The following is an 11,902-nucleotide window of genomic DNA, read 5'->3' on the forward strand; positions in this document are numbered from 1 at the left end:
GCGTGCGTGCGTGCGTGCGTGCGTGCCATGCTTTAGTGGTGGGGGGCATCACAACAAGCACTCATGATAAAACAGGCCCACAGAGACTGACAGCAGGTAAATTGTATGTCAGCAAGGTCTGCATTTCAATCCTTGCATATTTTCAATAGGCACCATTGAAAAGCCTCCCTGCATCTTTGCCTGCAAACAGACTGATTTAGTGCTAACTGTTTTTGATTAAAACGTCAGTAAGGCTGTGGGCTCCTTTCATCTCTTGGGCCCCAAGCTGTCTGTCTCTTCGCCCCCATCTACCCCCCCACGAGTGGGGTCCAGCTTGTGACATGAAGGACCATTTATCTACTCTGAGGATCGTGTCATGTAATAAGCCCTGTCTCCAGAGAGCATTTAGCCTGATAGGAAAAGCTGATTGGGACAAAAGGCTACTGAATCTCATTCTAGCCCTCGTAGTGGCAGGTGACTGCCGAGGTAAACACATTTCTCTGGGGACAGAGAGGGAGACGCGAGGAGAGACAGAGTAAAAGATAGACCATGGAGGCAAGTGTGTGTTTCATCACCATCATGACAGCTTATGCTAAAGTTCTGCTCCACTGTAGAATGCCCACACCGTAAAAAATGTGACCATTGGTTACTTAAAAAAATTATGGCAACAAAGTGACACGTAATATAATTGAATAGATTTTAATTTCTACAATTTTGATTAAAAAGTATTGAAAAAATTAACTAAATTTAATTAAAAAAAATTGAGTACATGAGTACAAAAGCAAAACTTTAATTGTGTTGGATTTAGTAATAGCATGCAAAATGATAAATTATATAGCCAAATATTTTTCAGTAAATCCAATTAGTTTCACAAGAAAAATTAATTTAGGTTTATTAAGTATCTGAGCAAAAGTCATTTAGATTTACTAAATATATTGAAGAAATTGCTTTAGATTTACTAAATATATTGAAGAAATTGCTTTAGATTTACTAAATATCTGGGTAAAAATAAGCTGTATTCACTAATATAAAATAAATTACATTAACTAATATTTTACCACATTGTTGCCTAATTCAACACATTCACACTGCGTTTCTTATTTATCCTTACCTAAATTAATTGTTTAAATTTAAGTTTTAATTGGTTTAAATTGGCTTTAAATCTATTCAATTATATTGAATGTCACTTTGTTGCCATAATTCTTCTATGTATATATATCAATATCAGGCCTTCTTGGTGCCTTAAGGTAACTTAATTTGGTTAATAAATCATGATGCATAATAAGAACAGCGGTAAACATTGTTCAATTTCTTTCAAAACAGGTTTATCTAACATTTTGTTTAGTGCAAGATGCCAAATACACATAAAACACGAGAGGGCTATAAACAGAAACCATGTATTGTGTACAGTAGGGACACAATATAATGGCATTTGGAATTCTTGTTAATAAAGGTTTAATCATTCAATGGGGTTTCATTTCTGCTACATCAATTATCCACAGTGTTTTTTTTATGTGATTTAAGGTTAAGTCTTGTTAGTGCATTTCAATTAATCTTACATTTTCTTTGATGTGGCAATTGAAATTGTCAGGGCCGTTAACTTTTTCTAACAGCTAAAAGTAATAATTAATATCACATGGAGTCTGGGATAAGGTCAAGTAATTCCCTTAGCCTTACTGCTTTACTTTTTGCTAAAATATGACTCACTTAAACAATCACAACAATTTCTTCAAATTCCTCAATTAACACAAGTCAAATTTGCATCCCTGGTGTACACAGAGGCATCACAATGTACAGTAACAGCTGCCTATGGCAAAATAATATAACACAATAAAACACAATGCCAGTCCCGTAAAATAAGTATGGCTGGTTTGATATTTCTAAAAATTTTGCACTGAAAATCAATATTTTTCAGTTACTTAACAGTGGAAAAAGAAAATGTCCAAACTTTCATCAAGTGGAAGCAAGTATAGAACAATCAGGGCAGAGTACACAATTTTTATGGTGTCTTCATGTTTAATTTGGTCACTTTTATGAAGAGTAAAGTAATCTTCAAATTCCAAAGATCTCCTTAAGTAAACGTTTGCAGTTCCTCCACATTGAGTGGGGAACCACGTGACAGTTTTGACAGGGACCTAACTGTTCCCTTTCATTCTGCCAGGGTCCCTTTTCTTAAGCTAGTAGCTTATTCTTGAGGCTGTTCACTTTTGGTGACAACTTTAAACAATCCAGCTCAAGGAGGAGTTTCTGGAAGACTTCAAGCATGTACCTGAGCTCCTTGGGATAGGCAAGATTCAATGCAAAGCCAATGACAAAAGAGCAGGCCTTCAGTGGAGCAGTGAGAACCAATGCCATCAGGACCCTCTGGCGTAGTAGTCTTGATGTTGTAGATTTTAGATGTTGTCGACACACCGTCTTCATCAGCGTCCTGAACAAGCAAGAACATTGGCTATGTCAGACCGTATCGTTGAAGGAGAAAGTTCTAATTGAACAACTCCCAGATTGTTTTCAAACCTGGGGCTATCATGGCTGTTGCACATGATGCACTTCAGTTACGTAGAAAAATTTGAGATAATGGCAGAATTTTGCAAATCAAATCATTCAATTGCCACAGAAATTAAACTCTTCCCAGACCTTGTCTGTGCACTTTGTGGAACGAATCAATATTTCCAAGCACTATTTTGCAAGTCCAATATGTGCCATTAGTTAGTTAGAGTGAAATGTATACCAGTGGTCACTTTAAATTCATGCATTTGTACAATTTAATGCAGTTCAATACAATTGTTCCCATAATGTTTCCTTATATGGCTATAATGTTTAGTGTTTGTTGACATGGTCAGAGGTGTTATAAACAAATGTTTTGAGTCTTATTATTATCATCATGACAATAACTCGTAGGTTTTACTAATTCCAACCCCACATGTATGTAAATGCAGTACAAAGAAGTACAAACAACTTCAGTACAACGCCATCCAGTATGCAATGCTTTTAGCTATGACCTCAACATAAACATACAATTACACTTTCTGACCATGTCAACAAAAATTATATAAACTTGAATAATTATGTATATAATAAGTGACTAATGAGTGTACACTAACAATTTTTTTAAATGTTAGCTATTATTTCATTCCTTTTATCTGAGAGAAACACAAGCTAACATGCCTCCTGTAGATTTAAGGGAATAATTCATATATTCCAGCAGTTTGATTACAAAAATAATCTACAAACATAATAATTATTTAAGGGTACCTTGAGTAGGATGCCTGCAACCTGGACCCCATGGTTCCACCTTTGGAGTGGAAGATGTTCAGAAGCCTCGAGTGTTCTATTCTTTTGTTGTCTTCAGTGGCTCTTTCAAGTACATCTCAGTTTTCGTACGCAAACCCTGGAATGGGGAACTGCTTTGGCCTTTGCTGACATCGTTCTGTAGTATTTCGCCTAGGCAGATAATGGTGTCCTGTGATGAAGACTTCCAGCAGAAGACTCTGCAGAAGATCAGAGTCACAGTCTGTTGCTGTTGATCAAAGGAACTGCCCAAACTTTCATCAAGTGGAAGCAAGTTAAGATAATTGGATCAGTATAGAAGAATCTTTATGTGTCTTTTTGTTTAATTTGATCACTTTTATGAAGAGTAAAGTAATCTTCAAATTCTGAGTCCAAATACTGAAGATTGTAACTCCTCAGAAATTCCAAAGGTCTCCTTACCAACAGTTTGTAGCTCCTCCACAGTGGGTGGGATTCCTGATGGAAGGACCAACTTCTCAACTCGGTCACTAAGTATTACTCTGAGCTTTGCCTCCATCTCTGCCTGATTGCAAGAATATGAAAAGATAAAAGTTCACTAGCAAGCAAAAACTTAAAAATTACACTAGATTTAACAATAAAATGTAATTAAGAGCCTGGTGTTTGCCACCAGAATAAACAGACGCTATTCCAATAAAAGTAGTTAGTCTGTGACTGACCACCACACCATGATAACACCTACCTATATAATGAACTATACTTCCAGTAAGTAGGCCTACCAAACTGCATTAAATAACACAGTAGCCTCTGACAAACAGTGACACTAGGCAGATACACTTACAGGACATTTAGCCTACTACCATACAATATGGCAAATCATAAAAACTGTGGTTTGCAACAGTAATTATTAAAGCTTGGGAACACTGAAAGGGGAAGTTTGGGGTCCCCTACTGGAGCTGCTGCCCCCGCGACCCGATACCGGATAAGCGGTCAAAGATGGATGGAACACTGAAACATGTAGTATGCAAATAAGAATGAAGAGAGAACCTGACAAAAACATTACTAATATCCAGTGATGTGACGTTTTTATTATTTGTCTTTTAAGCCTACAAGGTTGACCTTCACTTCCACCCATAAGTGGTTGAAAAATTATCGGGCAAATAATTTACAAATGATTGATAAATGTACATATCCTTTTTTCGTGTGAATTACGGTCTTTACATTTTTTTTCAGACCCAGGGGGATCCATATCATAATAAAAACAAACACAAAGAAGGGTCATTGCCTAAATTAGTGATTTCCTTGTTTTTTTGGAGACACGTTGTTGACACAATTTTAATATACGGAGAATGACATGCTATTGTGTTAAGTCTGCTGTTGCAAACAGACGGACAAAACCTCTATGGCACCGCAAATCCGGCACCTTGCTCTGATTTACTGACCTCAGACGCAGCTTGACTAAGTTGACTGCATACTCCAGACAGACTGAAAAAGTTTATGCCATCTCCCGTTGGCTCATCATTGTATGTTACAGTGAACTGAGACATGAAACTGCTCGGCTAACATTACTTAACATGGACCACCCTCCAGAGCGCAAGCAAACATGGTACCAGATAGACGTTAGCTAATTTAGCTTGTTAGGGCAGAGAAGGGGTGGAGGCCAGGCCAATGCTAAGAAAATTGGCACAAGTAGATTACGTTACCTTGTATCTTAAAGACCATTATCTTTAACGTTATACTTGGAAAATTCACTTGAAATTGTGATATTTAACCGACTACTTTTTCAGTCATTGCCACGCGTTTAGTCATTAGTCAGAATCACTGTAACGTTAGGCTAATATATCTTTATTTTTCCTTTCAACCAGTAAAGTTGGACTGTTGAGTAACATGCAGCAATGCAAAACAATGTTCAACTGGACTGTTACAGCAACTCGTTGTAAAATGCAATAATTGAACAAGTCTTACCTTTGAGAAAATGGCAGTAGCTGAAATGGATGCCGATGTCCATGTGGCTGAAAATAGCTGGAGCGGAAGTCTTTGGGGATTAAATCCAAAGACCTCCCAATGAGTTAAATGTATTAATTTTCCGCATCTTTGACTTTCCTGATAAAATATAATTAAAATCTACTTAAGGATTCACAGGTGATTTTATTCAAACAGAACTGAGTAAAATGTAATTAGTAAATACCTAAAATTTGTTGAATGCAGCTCAATGTGATTCCAAACTATGAATAGTCTTTTTTATTATGTATATGTTACTAATGTTTGATTACTAAATATTAATTTACACCAGTCCCAGTTTTTACAGTGCAGGAGTGTCATTTGTTACCATCATTACCAGAGGATACGCTGGTGGTAACTTCAATCTGCCACACGATTTTTCCTGCATAGAAGTGCTGATTCATTGTTTCAGAGTTCCACAAATAAAAAACATAAAAAGGACAGACTTTTTAAAGAGATGTAGATGTGGCTCTCTTGCAAAAACAAGACATGAGCTGATGTCATAAACAACTGGGCCTGTAGATTATAACACTTACCCAAAACAGGCACATGAGGCTGCTGTCTTGTTTGGTTTTGTTTGTTTGAGCCTGAGAAAAAGAGAGAGGAAAAAGGCAGGATGGTCAGAGCAAGCGGCAGCTGTATCCACAGATGCTCATGTAAAAACATCCTTATTCACATGTTCCCCACCATTTGTTTGTTTCCTGGTAATTTAGCCCTTCAGCACAATAAAAAAGCCTGCTTTGTTTTCATACTAACAAGGCAATTAGCAATCATTACACAATTTCTACTCTGGGTTGCCTACAGGTGGATAGTGGTAATGATTTTACCAACTACTAATAATTCTGTGTGTGTGTGTAAACAGAGGATGACTCACATTAACAGTTACCAGTGTATCATTCTGCCAACATTCACTCTGACCCATCTTCCCCTATGTATTATAGATGTGCATAGAAGTGCGGGAGACACACTAGTGAGGTGGAAATTGGAGCAGACAGGAGGCATTGACACCAAAAGACTTGTAAACGGTGCTCCTGGCTCCCCAAGGAGAGTCTGTCACGCTGTGATCACCAGTAATGCCGCCAGGAGAGTGAGAGCAGAGGCGGGGGAGGAGGGTAAATGGGAAAAAAAAAAGGAAGATAACATGACTACGCCTAAAACACCTCAGGGAGTAAGATCCAAGGTGTGGGCATGGTGTGGACACAGCATTAAGTTGCAGTCAGACCAAAATAGCAGAAGAGGACAGGAAATAGAGTGGGATGTAAACAGACTGCAAGCACTTGTATGACTAGCAGGCTAACAACAGCAGTCCACCAAAGTTGTTAATTATACAGTTTTAACACGTCACTGTCATTAACCTCTATCGCTTTCCTTGCACTAACTGTATCCGAGCAGCATCCATTTTTCTCTGCTTCTTAAATTATTATGCCATACAGCTAGAAAACAACAAAAAACAATATTTTCTGAAGAAGAGGTCAACCCCTCCCCTATCAAACTGGCTTATCTTTTTGGGGATTTCTCACCTTTAATGGATAGGACAGCTAGCTGAGAAAGGGGGAGAGTGAGAGTGGGAAGACATGCAGGAAGTTGTCACAGGTTGGACTCGAACCCTCGACCTCTGCGTCGAGGCAAGAACCACTAAGTATATGAGCCAAGCCGGGCAAAACTCAAGTATTCTTGACAGCCATTTTGTGATTTTTGTTTCCTGTTTTTATAGACGAGGAATGTGTTTATTTTGAAGTTTATTTAGTGTGGAACCAGTTGCTGTTGCAAACAGGTAACTTTGGGCTGCTGTTCTTTTTTGCTGCCCTGTGTCTGACTTTAAAGCAGAATGTAAAGCAGTTTGCTCTACTGATCTCACTGAAATGGTCAGCCGCTTTCTCCGCTCTGAGGCTGAACAACAGGAACAAGAAAACCGCACTCAGCTACAGTATATCGGAAAATATTGTTGGGCACACTGACTTTTTAATCAGACCCCAGATGAGACAAGAAGCTAATGTTAGCAAACACTGCAGTGACGGACCCTCTGCCTCTGACACCCCGCTGCAGGAGACTGTGTGTATTCCCGACACGCTGTATTAACGTTACTATTTCAAACACTTTCCAGGTCAGTGGGGATGCATGCCACTCAAAACCAACATTAAAAAAGTAATCTTTCCTGCATACACAGTCAGCCCTCAGCCAGCTAGCAGCCATCCTGGTCAGCACTTAACTTCAGTGCTATGGACGCTAATGGCAGTTTACTGAACCGTAGTCAGAACAGCGGCCATTCGTAACGTTTCGCCTCCGTTAGCTTTACCGGTGCCCCCCCTTCCGCTTTTAGCCGTCTTTACAGTTAGCTAAAAGTTACCAGCCAAAAACAGGAATAAGGCACCACAATGGCTAACAGTACTTAAATAGTAATTTAAAGATGTGGTAGCATTGGATCTGGACCAGAAGGATAACTCTAGGAGTTGGAAGGGGTGTGTCGTGATTCTGCCTTCTCCCACCGCGACACAGGTTCGTGGAGCTGAGTGTCGCGATTTCAGTTTTATTTTCCATATCGTTACAGCCCTACCAGCTGCGCTTTGGCCCCGTTATCTCTCATTTTATCAAAACTTGGACATTGGTTGAAACATATTTCCATATGGCTTGTAACTGGCAAACTTTGTCTCCATCATTCAATAATACACCAATCCTGACTGGTGAGAGGCCTTTAACAGCTGGGAACAGAGCGGGGTTTAAGACATGTTTAGCGAGGTTGGCTTGTTACCTTTTTACAACTTACAAAACGCATTCAATCTACCACGTTCCCCTTTTTTCCTTTTACCTTCAATTAAGATCAACACACACACACAGACACACAGACACAGACACACACACACACACAAAAGAAAAAGACAGGACAAATGAGTTAGTCTAGAGATCAATTGTTCTGTTGTGTTTTTTTATGTCTCCCTCCTTCCCGTGTTTCCTCTCTTTGTTTTGGTGTGAAACGTTTGATCGTAAGGAAGGATTATGGAAAAGGTACACTGTGCCATCTTTGGTATATGTAGTGTACTTTTTGGTATGTTGTCATCTAGACCAATGTTTTGCACTTTTGCTTTCTGTCCGTTTCAAAAAAGAAAAAGATTTATATTACCTTGCCGACATCATTATAAACTACAAAAGCACTTGTTAACTATCATGGCTGCTAAGTTTTAGAAACGTTTTCTTACCTCTCAAGGAAAACCGTTTCCTATTTTCCTGAGTGCAGTAATTTACAAGAACAAAATATGATTGTTTTAAAATGCTGCATTTTTATAAATGTCAGGAAATCCCTTAAACTAGCTCCTGGATTCTATTTTTTTTTTAGCAAAAAAATGTTGACACCAACATTCAGCGAGATAAGATTTTAAGATATGCAAACTGACAAAACAAAGAAAATACAACCTTGTTGACAGGCCATAAAAACTATGATCCATAGCTTCCTGTCTCAGCAAATCACCTTTTTGCTGAGTTTTGTAAATAAAAAGAATCCTTTTCCTTAAAAATATTAAAAGATGGGCGCCCAGATAGCTCAGTTGGTATGGCAGGCCCCCATACATAGAGGTTTACTTCCTGACGCAGCGGGCGAGGGTTCAACTCCGAGCTACGGCACTTTGCTACATGTCATTCCCCCGTATCTCTCCCCTTTTATGTCTTCAGTTGTCCTTTCAAATAAAAGGCCTAAAATGCCAAAATCATCTAAATATCAGTTTTAAAAAGGTCTGGCAATGGTAACAAATATTCTTCTCTTTTTCATTTATCTTATCCTCATCTTGAGTAAACCCCTATGCTGCAACAATTAACTAAAATCCCTTATTCTAACTAGCATACAACAGATGTACATCCTCTACTGTCCTCCATGTTCATGGTCCCCAGCTCTCTGTGGCCTCATTTCATATGCAGATTCATCTGGCTTGGGACAGCGTGGCCGTCACTGCAGAGTGGCCCAACAGATTCCCCAGGGACAGGCCCTCTGTTCAAGGTCCCCAGGGGCCAACCCCCTACCCTTCTTACCTGCTTCAGTTCATTTGGGCAGCTATGGCCAACATATGTGAAGCTGCAGGAAAGCAGATGCTGCTTTTCCATTTGTGAAATCAAGTTTTTGGAAAGTAGTCAGCATTTTGATGGCCAGAGTTGAGTCAGTCAGTGTGTGTAAAGGGCAGAGGGCAGTGAGGAGGCTCAGTTGTGCAGGGTTGTATGCTAACACTGCAACATCTGATCATCGCTGTGAGAATATGCTGATCTCGCAAAACAGTAGCATGGCATTATCTCATGTTCGAACACTTGCGTAAGCTATTCACATACATACAGTACAAAGACACACGCGGTCTTGATGTGGACATGTCTGTAGCTGAGCAGTTCCTTTGTCAGTCATCTGCTGATGCTGATCGACAATACGAGGGTGAGGATGCGTGTCAGAAAGAGAAATGCCTGAATGAAATGACAGAATCTCTCGCCGTCCCTGTCCTCCACCGCCTCCATCTCACCCACAGCAACCTGGGAAGCAATGGCAAGCCTGACACCTGTCAGTCATCACAGACAAGACGGAGAGGACAGCAGCATACACAGCTCCACATGCTACTGCAGCACAGCACTGAACTTACTTTGCCACTCATCCACAGCAGGTATAGAAGTGTTACTGCATGCTGACACTGCTGACGTGACCCAAATTGGTTTTTTTTCCATCAATGCTTGTGTAACATTTACAGCAACAGAGGAGACAATATTAATGATAATTAAAATCATAGTTTTATCAACAGTCTGAGCAATAACCCATAAAGACACTGACTGCATTATGTTTGGATGGGGGGAATAATAATATTACAATTAAAGTAGTGCTGACTTGAAGTTTGAAAGGTTAGATTTTACACAATTATGTGTCAAGGTGCTGAACGACCGCAGCCACCGACTCCCTCCTGGCGACAAATTTCATTAACAAACCTGATGTATACAGCACACGCAGACACAGTTCAAATGGAGGACATAAATTTCAGCCTGTGGGGTACTACGGTCACATTACAACTAATCAACCGCTCTCCTTATACCCTTCTGGAAAACTCTTCTTCTCTTCAGATAGGTGGGGGGAGATAAAGGAAAGTATGATGCTTTATTTCTAATCAGCATAAATTACCAGAATCCATCAGGTAAGGCTCAAATTAAAATGCTCATCTGACAAAGCAATGGGAACTGTGTGAGCTCACTCATGAATCAGTGTGATTAGACCCCAAAGCCAAAATTTCCACTTAGGATCAACACAATTGCCCTTTTTCACATTTTCTTCATTAGGTCTTTAAGGTAACATTTGGTTCTGAGGGTCAACCGGGTCTAAACTTGTCATCACATTTGTTCTCTTCAGAACATTGTAACCAACTAGAGCATTATAACAAGGCCAAACAAACCAAACGCTGCATCATGTCATTGTCATCCTACCCAAACATAGTCTCTATATCACTTTCAGCACTTTATGATGTACCAATCTTATCTGCAATAAAAGAAAACCCCTATGCTATGCTGTTAAGTAAATACTTCTAGTTAGCGCATATAAGCTGCAGAACTGCAAGATTTTGCACACGCAGGGGTGACTTGTTGGAAGCTTGTTCTTGCTAGTGCAATGTTTCAAGGAGGAACCATTAGAAAAGATTGTATTACCCGGAACAATTTACAGAACACACCGATGGCCTTACTAGTTTTTTCTCTAGAAAGTGTGTCTGTGATTACCATTATCCCAAATGAACAATACCACCATCAGGCTATTCAGTTACAATGAAACTCCACACAAGTTTCATAGTTGAAACTATGAGGTGAGTGGGTTATGTTATGTAAACCACCAATTATTGCCATTGTTGCCGACATTGGTATTAAAATGCTTGGCAACAAAACAAGGGCTTTCTTTTTTATATAGTGGGAAATGACATTTAAAAACTAATATACAGTTAATATATTTGAGACTACAGTATTTTGATTAATTCATTTGATTAAAAAACATCTGGATTTGTATTTATGTAATTGGAAATGAATGTTTCTAAATATCTCACATTAAGTAAAAAGCGATTTTTCAGTGTTTTTAAAGTAATTAAGAAAGCATCAGATTATTACTAGCAGTGATGAATAGTTGCATGTCTAGCTGATGGAACATCTATCATCCATCTAGCATCACCAATGCTCATTCTGCAGAAAAGCTGAAAATGTGGTCTTGAAATCAGCAGCCAAAAAGTTCACTACATTAGATGACTCTAAACTAACTGTCTGTTTTCTTACATCATTTAAGGTTGCAGTAACATGTCAGGCAATCTACTTTATCTGTTTTCAGTGTGTTGTGAAACATAGAGGGTGTGTTTACAATGGAGGTTAGAAAGAGAGACAGGGCAGTTGGTAGTTGTACCTGAAGTTGGAGTTTGTACAGGTTCAAGCAGTCGGCGTAATGTCTGAGACTGCTCCTTTATATTGAAATAGGTCGCTATAAATCAAGCTGAACATGTCCAAGGACAGAAGGGTAGCGGCTCCAAAATTCAATCCAAAGCAGTTCAAAATGTCCTCCCAACATTGCTCTGCGTTTGCACACCTGAGAGTTAATTGACAAGCCCCACCCACTGCCAGCCAATAGGCTCGTTCGAGATGAACTGCGCCTCGCTTGTAAAGTGGACAAGAGCAGGCGGTAGCAGCGGGGGGCGGG

The 11,902-nt window shown here is 39.4% G+C and overlaps 1 long non-coding RNA gene across 2 annotated transcripts in view; it reads right to left on the reverse strand.

Annotated features, from left to right (window-relative positions):
• LOC116672591 (uncharacterized) overlaps positions 1–11,822 on the reverse strand; it is a 24,940-nt gene extending 13,118 nt beyond the window's left edge. The window contains exons 1-3 of one of the 2 annotated variants that reach the window (XR_004327595.1): positions 11,612–11,822; positions 9,554–9,726; positions 5,763–5,813 (exon numbers count right to left, since the gene is read on the reverse strand). This is a non-coding gene — a long non-coding RNA (uncharacterized LOC116672591). Of the gene's footprint in view, positions 1–5,762; positions 5,814–9,538; positions 9,727–11,611 lie in introns of both variants that reach the window. The other variant, XR_004327594.1, reaches the window with a different exon arrangement.
• Between the last annotated feature and the right edge of the window lie 80 nt (positions 11,823–11,902).

This window comes from Etheostoma spectabile, chromosome 22, assembly GCF_008692095.1.
Source record: "Etheostoma spectabile isolate EspeVRDwgs_2016 chromosome 22, UIUC_Espe_1.0, whole genome shotgun sequence".
Lineage (NCBI taxonomy): Eukaryota > Metazoa > Chordata > Actinopteri > Perciformes > Percidae > Etheostoma > Etheostoma spectabile.